The following is a 15226-nucleotide window of genomic DNA, read 5'->3' as shown; positions in this document are numbered from 1 at the left end:
CCATTAGCATGATAGATGGTTCTCCATCCCTTTATTTTCAATCTGTAGGTGTCTTTAGGTCTAAATTGGGTCTCTTGTAAACAGCATATAGATGGGTCTTGTTTTCTTATCCATTCTGTTACCCTATGTCTTTTGATTGGAGCATTGAGTCCATTGATGTTTAGAGTGAGTACTGAAAGATACGAATTTATTGCCATTATGTTGCTTGCAGAGTTGGAATTTCTGGTGGTGTTCTCTGGTCCTTTCTAATCGTTTGTTCTTTTGGTATATATATATATATATATGCATCTTTTCTCCCCTCAGAGAGTCCCCCTTAAAATTTCTTGCAGGGCTGGTTTAGTGGTCACAAACTCCTTCAATTTTTGTTTGTCTGGGAAACCTTATCTCTCCATTTTGAATGACAGCCTTGCTGGATAAAGAATTCTTGGCTGTGTATTTTTTTGATTCAGCACACTGAATATATCCCTCCACTCCTTTCTGGCCTGCCAAGTTTCTGTGGATAGGTCTGCTGCAAACCTGATCTGTCTTCCCTTGTAGGTTAAGGGCTTTTTCCCCCTTGCTGCTTTCATGATTCTCTCCTTGCCTGAGTATTTTGTGTATTTGACTACGATATGCCTTGTTGATGGTCGGTTTTTGTTCAATCTAATGGGAGTCCTCTGTGCTTCCTGGATTTTAATGTCTGTGTCTTTCCCAAGATTAGGAAAGTTTTCCACTATGATTTCTTCACATAACGCTTCTACCCCTATTTCTCTCTCTTCCTCCTCTGGGACCCCTATGATTCTGATGTTGTTCCTTTTTAATGAGTCACTGATTTCTCTAATTCTTAAATCGTGCTCTTTTGCCTTAATCTCCCTCTTTTTTTTTCTGCTTCATCATTCTCTATAAACCCTCTATATCGCTGATTCTCTGTTCTGCCTTGTCCATCCTTGCCGCCACTGTATCCATCCATGATTGCAGGTCAGTTATAGCATTTTTAATTTCATTCCTGATATTTTTATTTCTTTTGTCTCTGGAGAAAGGGATTCTAATCTATTTTTAACTCCAGCTAGTATTCTTATTATTGTGATTCTAAATTCTGGTTCAAACATCTTGCTTGTTTGTCTGTGTTGGTTAAATCGCTGACTGTCGTTTCTTTGTGCTCTTTATTTGGGGTGAAATCCTTCGTTTTGTAATTTTGAAGGGAGAAAAGGAATTAATAAGGTGGAAAAATTGAAGTAAAAAAATTAAAGTTAAAAAAATATGAAAATTAAAAGTTAAAAACACACACAAAAGTTGAATAGATGATGCTAGATCCTAAGTGTGTTTTGGTCTGGCTGTAGAAAGTGGCTTGACAGATAGAGAAACAAACAAACAAAAAGTGGGCAGGAGGAGAAAAAAAAAGGAAATCATTTGAAATTTGATTAAATGAATACACTATAGTAGAATAAAATACACAAAAGTAGAGAATATAGTAGAAAAAAATTATAGAAAAAATTTTTAATAAAAATTAAAAAGAAATATGAACTTTTTCATTTTCTGTATTTAAGAAAAAAGAAAGAAATGAAAAAGAAAAACAAAAAAATAAAGAAAAGACAAAAAAATAGTTTGAAACTTTGAAAAAGTGAATACACTATAGGAGACTGAAATAGAATGATTGGAGTAAGATAGAATTTGAAAAAAATTACATAAAAGCAAAAAATATAGTAATAAAAATTAAAAATATTTTTATTTATTTTTATTTTTTTTAATTTTTTTAATGTTTATTTATTTTTGAGACAGAGAGAGACAGAGCATGAACAGGGGAGGGGCAGAGAGAGGGAGACACAGAATCTGAAACAGGCTCCAGGCTCTGAGCTGTCAGCACAGAGCCTGACGAGGGGCTCAAACTCACGGACCGTGAAATCATGACCTGAGCCAAAGTTGGCTGCTTAACTGACTGAGCCACCAAGGCGCCCCAAATAAAAATATTTTTTAAAAGAAATTGAAAGTAAAATGAGGTTTTTCTCTTTCTGCATTCAAGAAAAAGAAAAGAAATGAAAAAGAAAGAAAAAGAAAAAGAAAGAAAAATAAAGGAAATTGTTTGAAAATTTGAAAAGGTAGGTACACTGAAGTAGACTAAAATAAAATGATGTAAATGATGTAAAATGATGTAAATGATAAAATAAAGTAGAATTTGAAAAAATTTACACAAAAGTAAAAAATGTAGTAATGAAAATTAAAGACATATATTTTTAATAAAAATTGAAAATAAAAATGAGTTTTTTCTCTTTCTGTATTCAAGAAAAAGAAAAGAATTGTAAAAGAGAAAAAGGAAAAAGAGAGAGAAAAAAATTGAATAGATGAACCTGCTAACAGATTGAAGTAAGCCTGATATTGCTTCGTTTTCCCCTAGACATCAGTCCATGTAGCTCTTTATGGTCCATAAATTAAGCTGGCAGTGAGGTTTGTGTTCTTGAAGAGCGAAGTTGGCCCAGTTGGTCAGGGCTCAGTGTAACAGCTCCGCTCTCCACTAGATGGCGCTGCTAGCTTACTGGGGTGGATTGTTGTGGAGCTCCTTGGTGTGCATGCACAGGCGTGGGAGTGGTGAAAAATGGCACCACCCAGCCACCCAGTCTGTTCTTCTGGATCAGCAATCATGCACCGGTCCTCTGTCTTCAGCTCTCATCCACTCCCCACTTTTCCACTCTCCGTGACCAGGCCCCAGGCAGTACCTCTCTCCCAAGTTTTGTCTCAGATGCAGCTGTTTTCCCTGGCCTCTTACTTCCAAAGGACTGCGGCTTTGACCCATTCCACCCCTCTGTGGGAGGGTCTCACAAAACAATGGCCGAATGTCAGCTGCATCCAGGAATGCCTGCTGGACCCTGCTGTTGCTGGTGCCCTGAGCCTGTGGTCAGGTGCCAGCTTGCCCCCCCAAAAAATCATGAGACAGTGTAGCCTCAGCGTGTCAGGGACCATGGAAAATCGCAGCATACACCTGGCACCAGGCTTCACTGTCAATGACCTTGCCCCAGCACCAGTGAATGTGGCCGCCTTCCGGGGTCTGCTGGGACCAGGTGGCTTCAACAGTCTCTACCAAATGTCCTTCCAGCAGTGGAACTGCTTTTCCCCATGTGGCCCGAGAACCTCCTGGACCCCACTCTGTTCCTGGGGATTCACCCTTCCCACCAGAGCACCACCAGGTATTGAGCTGCAGAGTTGTAGCCTTTGCACTCGCCTTGTTTATAGTCTTAATGGGATTTAAACCCTCTCCTTTCTCCTTTCTCCCTTTTTAGTTTAGTCCCTGTGGCTGTTTCCAATTTTCCACTTTCTCTCTGGCTGCTTTTGGGGAGGGATGCTTTTCCCAAATGCTCCCCCCCCCCCGAGTCTCTGTCCTCTCTCCACCCGCAAAAGGGGTTCCCTACCTTTCAGGGATTCTTTCTCCCCAAGTTCAGCTCTTCTTGTGTACCTGCTGAATTCTGTGGTTCAGATTGTGCAGATTGCTCTGTTAATCTTCCAATCTGTTTTCTAGGTGTGTAGTGTTGGTCTGGCTGTATTTCATGGACACGAGACACATAAAAAGCTTCCGTGCTGTTCTGCCATCTTGGCTTCTCCCTGATGGGTCTTATTTTTTATCCATTATGACACCCTATGTTTTTTTATTGGAGTGTTTAGTCCTTTTACATTCAGAGCAATTATTATTACATATGTATTTAGTGTCATTTTATTACTTGTTTTCTCATACTTTCTGGAGGTTTTCTCTGTTCCTTTCTAGTCTTTGTCAATTTTGGTCTTTCCCACTTAGTGAGTCCCCTTTAATATTTCTTACAATGATGGGTTAGTGATCATAATTTTTTTACCTTTTACTTGTCTTGGAAACTCTTTATGTCTCCTTCTGTTCTGAATGATAGCCCCGCTGGATAGAGTATTCTTGGCTGCAGATTTCTGCTATTTAGCTCATTGAATAGATCATGCCACTCCCTTCTGACTTGTCATGTTTCTGTGGAGACATCTGCATCTAGCCTTATGGGTCTTCCTTTATAAGTTAGGGACTTCTTTTGTCTTGTTGATTTTAAGGGTGTTTTTAAATCAGTATATTTTACATATATAATTACAATATGTCTTGGTGTTGACCTGTTTCTGTTTCTCATTTTCCTTTTGATGGGTTTCTCTGTCCCTCCTGGATGTGAAAGTCTGTTTACTTCCCCAGATTAGCAAAGTTTTCAGCTATTATTCCTCAAAAACAACTGTCCCCTTTTCTCTCTCTCTTCATTCTCTGAGACTTCTATGATACAAATGTTATTACATTTGATGGAATCATTAAATGTCTTAAGTCTCTTCTCATGAAGCATAATTCTTCTTTCACTCTTTTTTCAGTTTCATTAATTTCCATTATTCTATATGCTATATCACTTATTCTTTCTTCTCCTTCTATCCTTGTAGTCATTACTCTCAGTTATTGCATTTTTAAAACTTTCGTTCTGATGGTTTTTAAAGTTTTTTATCTCAGCAGTAAGGGTCTCCCTGATGTCTTCCATGCTATTCCAAGCCCAGCGAGGATCCTTATGATTGTTGTTTTCACTCTCCATCAGTCACATTACTTATATCTCTTTCAATGAGATCTCTGATCGTGACATTTACTTGTTCTTTATTTTGGAATGAAATCCTCTGTCTTAGCATTTGCCTAGGTCTCTGTCTTCTTCCGTGTGTTGGAAAAGTCTGTTATGTTTCCTGTTTCTGAGAGTAATGGCTTTATGAAGAAGAGGTCATACCAGGACCTGGAGCTTCAGGGAGAGTCTCTGGTGTGTGTTGTGTGTACTCTGATGCTGTGTTTGCAGGCTGTATCCCTCAGGTCAGTCATGTGCAGACTTTCTCCTTTCTTGTAGTGGGAAGTGTTTAGACCTTGGTCGGAATATTGCAGGTTTTAACTTGGTTTGCTCTAGTCTGCTTGTTAAATGAGACCTGATTCAACTTCCATTAGAACCAAAGATTTGCAGAACTCTATGGTCAGTAGTCATGGTGCATGCAGAGTTTTCTGCTGGTCTTCTGGGGAAGGGGCCTGCTGTACTGGTCGTTAGGTACATTTGCCTAACAAATGAGCTACCAGCATATGGCAGAGGGGTGGGTGGGACTAAGCATAAACAGGTTAGGCACCTAGTGTTGGCACTGTGTTGTTTATTGAAGTTGGTTCATGCTGAAGGGTGGGACAGAGAAATGGCACCAGCCAGTTCCTATGTCCCAGTAGAGGGAACTCTGTGCTTGCTGTTCTCAAAAGAGCACTCCCAAAAGTTAGAATAATTTCCATTTGTGCATCACAGGAAGTTTTCAGATTTCTGTTTTCACACTGTCTCTGGGTTGCTTCCTTGCATGTAGCAGGGCAGTGCACTTTGGGCTCTATCCCAACAAACCCTCTGACTTTTAAAACTCCAAACTTTAGGAACCTCGTGTGGGAAGGACATTCACTGGTTTTCTGGAAGAGGGTCTTGCCATGCTGGGACTGATGCAGATTTGACTGAGAATAGCAGGTGTGCCAGAGTGTACATGCATGGGATTTGGAACAAAACAGGCTTAACAGTCTGTCTGATTTGGCCACCCTCAGCAGGTGTCTCTGCACCTATGCTGAGGGGCTGGGGAGGAAAACTTTGCCCACTAGCTCTTTTGTCCCCTGAAAGGCATCTCTGGGCATGTAATCTCTCACCAATGTACTCCAGTAGATGTGAACAGTCTTTCCCTGTGCACCTTAGGCCATCCTCAGATCACACAGTCTTCCCGGGGCTGCTTGCTAGTCTTTCCTCCAGGAGTAAGGCAGTACCCTCAGGGCTTTATTCTAGCCAAGCCTGTGGACCTCTAAAACTCCAGTCTTTAAGTGGTTGCAAAAACTTCTGAAAATCAGCCCCTCTCATTTTCCAGCTAATTGCTTTGGGAAAGTGTTTTCCTTATGCTCCACTCTATCTCACCTTTCTCCATAACCAGGGCTCCCTTCCCTCCACAGCAACCATGATACATCTCTGTCCCAAACCACATCTCCACACTTCCTACCTTCCTCAATGTGGCCTCTTCTCTTCCTCTATTGTGCATTTTGTTCTTTCAGTCTTCAGATTGATTTCTTGGTATCCAGGATAATATGATAGTTATCTAGCTATGTTTGAGGATGAGGCAAGCTTAGAGTCCTCCTACTATGCAGTCATCTTACCTCCCCTGCTCTATTCCCATATTGAATGTATATGTTGAGTTATCCTCTCATTTCAGGGATAATTCTACTTAGTTATGATGTATAGTCCTTTTAATACGTTATTTTATTCAGTTTGCTAATATTTTGTTGAGAATTGCTGCATCTCTATATCAGGTTTATTGATTTATGTACTTGTTTTCTTATATCTGGCATTGGAATCAGGATAATTCTGGCCTCATAAAATGAGTTTAAAAGTTTTCCCCCCACTTCAATAATTTGGAGAAGTTTGAGGACTATTGCTAGTTCTTTTTTCTTGTTAAAGGTTATTATATTTATTTTTGAGAGACAGCAAGTGGGGGAAGGGCAGAGAGAAAGGGGGACAAAGAATCCCAAACAGGCTCCAAACAGCACAGAGGCCCATGCAGGGCTCAAAGTGTGAGTGAGATCCTGACTCAGGCCAAAATCAAGAGTCAGATGCTTAACTGAGCCATCCAGGTGCCCCTGCTAATTCTTATTCAAATGTTTGGTAGAATTTTTCATTAAAGCCATGTGCTCTTAGAATTTTCTGTGTTGTGAAATTTTTGATTACTGACTCAATCTTTTCACTCATTATTGGTCTGTTCAGATTTTTTTTTTAATATATGCAATTTATTGTCAAATTGGTTTCCATACAACACCCAGTGCTCATCCCAAAAGATGCCCTCCTCAATACCCATCACCCACCTTCTCCTCCCTCCCACCCCCCATCAACCTTCAGTTTGTTCTCAGTTTTTAAGAGTCTCTTATGCTTTGGCTCTCTCCCACTCTAACCTCTTTTTTTTTTCCTTCCCCTCCCCCATGGGTTTCTGTTAAGTTTCTCAGGATCCACATAAGAGTGAAACCATATGGTATCTGTCTTTCTCTGTATGGCTTATTTCACTTAGCATCACACTCTCCACTTCCATCCACGTTACTACAAAAGGCCATATTTCATTTTTTCTCGTTGCCACGTAGTATTCTATTGTGTATATAAACCACAATTTCTTTATCCATTCATCAGTTGATGCACATTAAGGCTCTTTCCATAATTTGGTTATTGTTGAGAGTGCTGCTATAAACATTGGGGTACAAGTGCCCCTATGCATCAGTACTCCTGTATCCCTTGGATAAATTCCTAGCAGTGCTATTGCTGGGTCATAGAGTAGGTCTATTTTTAATTTTCTGAGGAACCTCCACACTGCTTTCCAGAGTGGCTGCACCAATTTGCATTCCCACCAACGGTGCAAGAGGGTTCCCGTTTCTCCACATCCTCTCCAGCATCTATAGTCTCCTGATTTGTTCATTTTGGCCACTCTGACTGGCGTGAGGTGATATCTGAGTGTGGTTTTGATTTGTATTTCTCTGATAAGGAGCAACGTTGAACATCTTTTCATGTGCCTGTTGGCCATCCGGATGTCTTCTTTAGAGAAGTGTCTATTCATGTTTTCTGCCCATTTCTTCACTGGGTTATTTGTTTTTCGGGTGTGGAGTTTGGTGAGCTCTTTATAGATTTTGGATACTAGCCCTTTGTCCGATATGTCATTTGCAAATATCTTTTCCCATTCCATTGGTTGCCTTTTACTTTTGTTGGTTGTTTCCTTTGCTGTGCAGAAGCTTTTTATCTTCATAAGGTCCCAGTAATTCACTTTTGCTTTTAATTCCCTTGCCTTTGGGGATGTGTCGAGTAAGAGATTGCTACGGCTGAGGTCAGAGAGGTCTTTTCCTGCTTTCTCCTCTAAGGTTTTGATGGTTTCCTGTCTCATTCAGGTCCTTTATCCATTTTGAGTTTATTTTTGTGAATGGTGTGAGAAAGTGGTCTAGTTTCCACCTTCTGCATGTTGCCGTCCAGTTCTCCCAGCACCATTTGTTAAAGAGACTGTCTTTTTTTCCATTGGATGTTCTTTCCTGCTTTGTCAAAGATGAGTTGGCCATACGTTTGTGGGTCTAGATCTGGGGTTTCTATTCTATTCCATTGGTCTATGTGTCTGTTTTTGTGCCAATACCATGCTGTCTTGATGATTACAGCTTTGGGTAGAGGCTAAAGTCTGGGATTGTGATGCCTCCTGCTTTGGTCTTCTTCTTCAAAATTACTTTGGCTATTCAGGGCCTTTTGTGGTTCCATATGAATTTTAGGATTGCTTGTTCTAGTTTCGAGAAGAATGCTGGTGCAATTTTGATTGGGATTGCATTGAATGTGTAGATAGCTTTGGGTAGTATTGACATTTTGACTATTTATTCTTCCAATCCGTGAGCAGGGAATGTCTTTCCATTTCTTTAAATCTTCTTCAATTACCTTCATAAGTTTTCTATAGTTTTCAGCATACAGATCTTTTACATCTTTGGTTAGATTTATTCCTGGGTATTTTATACTTCTTGGTGCAATTGTGAATGGGATCAGTTTCTTTAGTCTTTCTGTTGCTTCATTGTTAGTGTATAAGAATGCAAATGATTTCTGTACATTGATTTTGTATCCTGCAACTTTGCTGAATTCATGTATCAGTTCTAGCAGACTTTTGGTGGAGTCTATCGGATTTTCCATGTATAATATCATGTCATCTGCAAAAAGCGAAAGCTTGACTTCATCTTTGCCAATTTTGATGCCTTTGATTTCCTTTTGTTGTCTGATTGCTGATGCTAGCACTTCCAGCACTATGTTAAACAACAGCGGTGAGAGTGGGCATCCCTGTCGTGTTCCTGATCTCAGGGAAAAAGCTCTCAGTTTTTCCCCGTTGAGGATGATGTTAGCTGTGGGCTTTTCATAAATGGCTTTTATGATCTTTAAGTATGTTCCTTCTATCCTGACTTTCTCAAGGGTTTTTATTAAGAAAGGGTGCTGGATTTTGTCAAAGGCCTTTTCTGCATCGATTGACAGGATCATATGGTTCTTCTCTTTTTTTTGTTAATGTGATGTATCACGTTGATTGATTTGTGAATGTTGAACCAGCCCTTCATCCCAGGAATGAATCCCACTTGGTCATGGTGAATAATTCTTTTTATATGCCATTGAATCCGATTTGCTAGTATCTTATTGAGAATTTTTGCATCCATATTCATCAGGGATATTGGCCTGTAGTTCTCTTTTTTGACTGGGTCTCTGTCTGGTTTAGGAATCAAAGTAATACTGGCTTCATAGAATGAGTCTGGAAGTTTTCCTTCCCCTTCTATTTCTTGGAATAGCTTGAGAAGGATAGGTATTATCTCTGCTTTAAACGTCTGGTAGAACTCCCCTGGGAAGCCATCTGGTCCTGGACTCTTATTTGTTGGGAGATTTTTGATAACCGATTCAATTTCTTCGCTGGTTATGGGTCTGTTCAAGCTTTCTATTGCCTCCTGATTGAGTTTTGGAAGAGTGTGGGTGTTTAGGAATTTCTCCATTTCTTCCAGGTTGTCCAATTTGTTGGCATATAATTTTTCATAGTATTCCCTGATAATTGTTTGTATCTCTGAGGGATTGGTTGTAATAATTCCATTTTCATTCATGATTTTATCGATTTGGGTCATCTCCCTTTTCTTTTTGAGAAGCCTGGCTAGAGGTTTGTCAATTTTGTTTAGTTTTCCAAAAAACCAACTCTTGGTTTCGTTGATCTGCTCTACAGTTTTTTTAGATTCTATATTGTTTATTTCTGCTCTGATCTTTATTATTTCTCTTCTTCTGCTGGGTTTAGGCTGCCTTTGCTGTTCTGCTTCTAGTTCCTTTAGGTGTGCTGTTAGATTTTGTATTTGGGATTTTTCTTGTCTGTTGAGATAGGCCTGGATTGCAATGTAGTTTCCTCTCAGGACTGCCTTCGCTGCATCCCAAAGCGTTTGGATTGTTGTATTTTCATTTTCGTTTGTTTCCCATATATTTTTTAATTTCTTTTCTAATTGCCTGGTTGACCCACTCATTCGTTAGTAGAGTGTTCTTTAACCTCCATGCTTTTGGAGGTTTTCCAGATTTTTCCTGTGGTTGATTTCAAGCTTCATAGCATTGTGGTCTGAAAGTATGCATGGTATAATTTCAATTTTTGTAAACGTATGAAGGGCTGTTTTGTGACCCAGTATATGATCTATCTTGGATAATGTTCCATGTGCACTCGAGAAGAAAGTATATTCTGTTGCTTTGGGATGCAGCGTTCTAAATATATCTGTCAAGTCCATCCGATCCAATGTCTCATTCAGGGCCCTTGTTTCTTTATTGACCGTGTGTCTAGATGATCTATCCATTTCTGTAAGTGGGGTGTTAAAGTCCCCTGCAATTACCACATTCTTATCCATAAGGTTGCTTATGTTTATGAGTAATTGTTTTATATATTTGGGGGCTCCGGTATTCGGCGCATAGACATTTATAATTGTTAGCTCTTCCTGATGGATAGACCCTGTAATTATTATATAATGCCCTTCTTCATCTCTTGTTACAGCCTTTAATTTAAAGTCTAGTTTGTCTGATATAAGTATGGCTACTCCAGCTTTCTTTTGGCTTCCAGTAGCATGATAAATAGTTCTCCATCCCCTCACTCTCAATCTAAAGGTGTCCTCAGGTCTAAAATGAGTCTCTTGTAGACAGCAAATAGATGGGTCTTGTTTTTTTATCCATTCTGATACCCTATGTCTTTTGGTTGGCGCATTTAATCCATTTACATTCAGTGTTATTATGGAAAGATACGGGTTTAGAGTCATTGTGATGTCTGTATGTTTTATGCTTGTAGTGATGTCTCTGGGACTTTGTCTCACAGGGTCACCCTTAGGATCTCTTGTAGGGCTGGTTTAATGGTGACAAATTCCTTCAGTTTTTGTTTGGTAAGACCTTTACCTCTCCTTCTATTCTAAATGACAGACTTGCTGGATAAAGGATTCTTGGCTGCATATTTTTTCTGTTTAGCACACTGAAGATCTCATGCCAATTCTTTCTGGCCTGCCAAGTTTCAAAAGAGAGATCAGTCACTAGTCTTATAGGTCTCCCTTTATATGTGAAGGCACGTTTATCCCTTGCTGCTTTCAGAATTTTCTCTTTATCCTTGTATTTTGCCAGTTTCACTATGATATGTCACGCAGAAGATCGATTCAAGTTACGTCTGAAGGGAGTTCTCTGTGCCTCTTGGATTTCAATGCCTTTTTCCTTCCCCAGTTCAGGGAAGTTCTCAGCTATAATTTCTTCAAGTACCCCTTCAGCTCCTTTCCCTCTCTCTTCCTCCTCTGGGATACCAATTATGCGTATATTATTTCTTTTTAGTGTATCACTTAGTTCTCTAATTTTCCCCTCATACTCCTGGATTTTTTAATCTCTCTTTCTCTCAGCTTCCTCTTTTTCCATAACTTTATCTTCTAGTTCACTTATTCTCTCCTCTGCCTGTTCAATCCAAGGTATCGTCGTTTCCATTTTGTTTTGCATTTCGTTTAAAGCGCTTTTCATCTCCTCGTGACTGTTCCTTAGTCCCTTGATCTCTGTAGCAAGAGATTCTCTGCTGTCCTCTATACTGTTTTCAAGCCCAGTGATTAATTTTATGACTATTATTCTAAATTCACTTTCTGTTATATTATTTAAATCCTTTTTGATCAGTTCATTAGCTGTTGTTATTTCCTGGAGATTCTTCTGAGGGGAATTCTGCTTGGTCATTTTGGATAGTCCCTGGAGTGGTGAGGACCTGCAGGGCACTTCCCCTGTGCTGTGGTGTATAACTGGAGTTGGTGGGTGGGGCCGCAGTCCGAACTGATGTCTGCCCCCAGCCCACTGCTGGGGCCACAGTCAGACTGGTGTGTGCCTTCTCTTCCCCTCTCCTAGGGGCGGGATTCACTGTGGGGTGGCGTGGCCCGTCTGGGCTACTTGCACACTGCCAGGCTTGTGATGCTGGGGATCTGGCGTATTAGCTGGGGTGGGTAGGCAAGGTGCACGGGGGCAGGAGGGGCAGGCTTAGCTCACTTCTTAGGTGATCCACTTCAGGAGGGGCCCTGTGGCAGCGGGAGGGAGTCAGATCCGCTGCAGGAGCTTTGGCTCCGCAGAAGCACAGAGTTGGGTGTTTGCGCGGAGCGAGCAAGTTCCCTGGCAGGAACTGGTTCCCTTTGGGATTTTGGCTGGGGGATGGGTGGGAGAGATGGCACTGGCGAGCGCCTTTGTTCCCCACCAAACTGAGCTCTGTCGTCCGGGGGCTCAGCAGCTCTCCCTCCCTTTGTCCTCCAGCCTTCCCGCTTTCCGAGCAGAGCTGTTAACTTATGACCTCCCAGACGCTAAGTCGCGCTTGCTGTCGGAACACAGTCCATCAGGCCCCTTCGCTTTTGCCAGCCGGACTCGGGGCTCTGCTTGGCCAGCGAGCCGCCCCTCCGCCCCAGCTCCCTCCCGCCAGTCCATGGAGCGCGCACCACCTCGCCATCCTTCCTACCCTCTTCTGTGGGCCTCTCGTCTGCGCTTGGCTCCGGAGACTCCATTCTGCTAATCCTCTGGCGGTTTTCTGGGTTATTTAGGCAGGTGTAGGTGGAATCTAAGTGATCAGCAGGACGCGCGGTGAGCCCAGCGTCTTCCTATGCCTCCATCTTCCCTCTCTCCTGGTCTGTTCAGATTTTGTATTTTTTCTCAGTCTTGGAAATGTTTCTAAGAAGGAATCCGTTTTTTCCTAAGTTATCTAATTTCTTGGCTTTAACTGTTCATAGTAGTCTCTTATGATTCCATGAATTTCAGTATTATCAGTTTTAATGTCTCCTTTTTCATTTCTAATTTTATTGACTAGAGTCTTGTCTTGTTTCCCCCTAATTAACCAAGCTAAAGGTTTGTCAATTTTTTTTTCAAAACAACAAAAAAACAACACTTGGTTTTATTGACTTTTTCTGTCCTCTATTTCAATTATTTCTGCTCTGATTATTTTCTTCATCTTGAGAATATTGGCCTTAATTTGTTCTTCTTTTCTAGTTCCTTGAGGTATAAAGTTAAATTGTTTATTTGAGATCTTTCCGATTTCTTAATATATGGATGTGTTGCTATAAACTTTCCTCTCAGAACTACTTTTATTCCCATTTTTGTTTTTACATAACTTTTATTTCCTTTTCAATTTCTTCTTTGACACATTGATTCTTCAGAAGTGTATTGTTTAGTTTCCACATACTTGTTGGTTTTCCAGCTTTTCTCTTTCAGATCAGGCCATTGTAGTCAGAAAGATAGTTGGTATGATTTCAATCTTAAATTTATTAAGATATGCCTTGTGTCCTATTACATGACTTATCTTGGAGGATAATCTGTTTGCAAATAAGAATGTACATTCTGTTGTTGGATAGAATGTTTTATATATGTCTAAGTATATGTAGTCTAACATATGGTTCAATTGCAATGTATCTTTATTGATTCAGCTCAGAATCCATTTAACCCTTTACTTGCTTAGAGATGCAATTCCTTCCTGGCTCTGGAATATAATGGAGGAAACAGCAAGAAGAGTTTCAAAGTCTAAACCCATCACTAGCTTGTCTGTGACTTGTAGATTCCTGAATATAAAGTTCCTTTTTTGAATTTGCAAAATGGAGTTGAACCTAATTGTGTATACAATTCCTTCCTCTCTTCTTCATGTTTTCCATATTTGTATTAATACAACAAAGGTAAAAATATGCTGAGGAGTTAAGAAAATTTATTGTTAAGCTATCCCTAGAGTAGGGCAATCTGCAAAGGCAAATCCATTTTATTGTTAAGGGGCTGGAGTCAGGCAAAAAATTGCTTTATGACTGGTCCCTTTCAGAACCACGATTCTTTCCATTTTCTCCATTAAACTAACTCTCATCCACTAGTTACCAAACGCATATGCCCATTTCTCCCTCAGTCTGTTGGTAGTAGCATGTGAGTGAGAACAGGGACTGGAGGCTGCACTGGTTGTTCACGTCATGCTTAAAGGCATGGGAAGAGGGGCTGGAAATGTATCTGAAATCACTTTCTAAGACCACATGCTGCAATGACAGCCACTTACACTGGATCTATTTATTTTATTTTATTTTTAAAAATCTTGGGGCGCCTGGGTGGCACAGTCGGTTAAGCGTCCGACATCAGCCAGGTCACAATCTCGCGGTCCGTGAGTTCGAGCCCCGCGTCGGGCTCTGGGCTGATGGCTCGGAGCCCGGAGCCTGTTTCCGATTCTGTGTCTCCCTCTCTCTCTGCCCCTCCCCCGTTCATGCTCTGTCTCTCTCTGTCCCAAAAATAAATAAACGTTGAAAAAAATTAAAAAAAATCTTTATTCATTTTTGAGAGATAGGCATAGCATGAGTGGGGAAGGGGCAGAGAGGGAGACACAGAATCTGAAGCAGACTCTAGGCTCTGAGCTGTCAGAACAGAGCCTAATGCTGGGCTCAAACTCATGAACTGTGAGATTATGACCTGAGCCGAAGTTGGGTGCCCAACTGACTAAGCCACCCAGGCACCCTATATGCTGGTTCCTTTTTAGTGGATTTCATCTTTTCAGTTCCTCTGTTCTCAGTGAAACATTGTGTTAGGACAACCTGCTTATGGTTTACAAGCCAACTCTATGACTTTAGAACTAATTATCCTGTTTGAATTACCTTTGTTTTTATTCCACTGCTTTTTTCCTCCCTGCCCAAAACTAAATGTGGCCCCTTTCGTGGCAAGATGTTCTTCATTCACATTCTCATCTCACTTCCCCCACCTCACAGGGCCCCATTGCAAGGTGGTGATACATTACAAACCCCAGAGTTCTTGCATGATTTTTTTGTCCTTATCTCACACATCAAAAAAGTCTTTACCACTTTCATCTCTGTCACATTCCTCTTTGTTATACCCTACTACCACCTAATACCAGGTCCTTATTTCTTCTCTGTCAGCTCATAAAAGGCCGGGGCTTCTTGGAAGTTTCTTTAGTCCCATTTATATAAGAAGACATTTTTTTCTTTTCTTTTTTAAAGCTTATTTGTTTTTGAGAGAGAGAGAGCGAGAGTGGGGTGAGGGGTAGAGAGAGAAGGATACACAGAATCTGAGACAGGCTCTAGGCTCTAAGCTGTCAGCACAGAGCCCCACGTGGGGCTCAAACTCACCACCTGTGAGATCATGACCTGAGCTGAAGTCAGTCGCTTAGAGTCACCCAGCCTCCCCTGAAGACCTTTCTTCTATGCCTGCTCTCTCCC

This window comes from Felis catus, chromosome B1, assembly GCF_018350175.1.
Source record: "Felis catus isolate Fca126 chromosome B1, F.catus_Fca126_mat1.0, whole genome shotgun sequence".
NCBI classification, from domain to species: Eukaryota; Metazoa; Chordata; class Mammalia; order Carnivora; family Felidae; genus Felis; species Felis catus.
The sequence above is the reverse complement of the archived record's forward strand: the minus strand, read 5'-3'. Positions refer to the sequence as shown.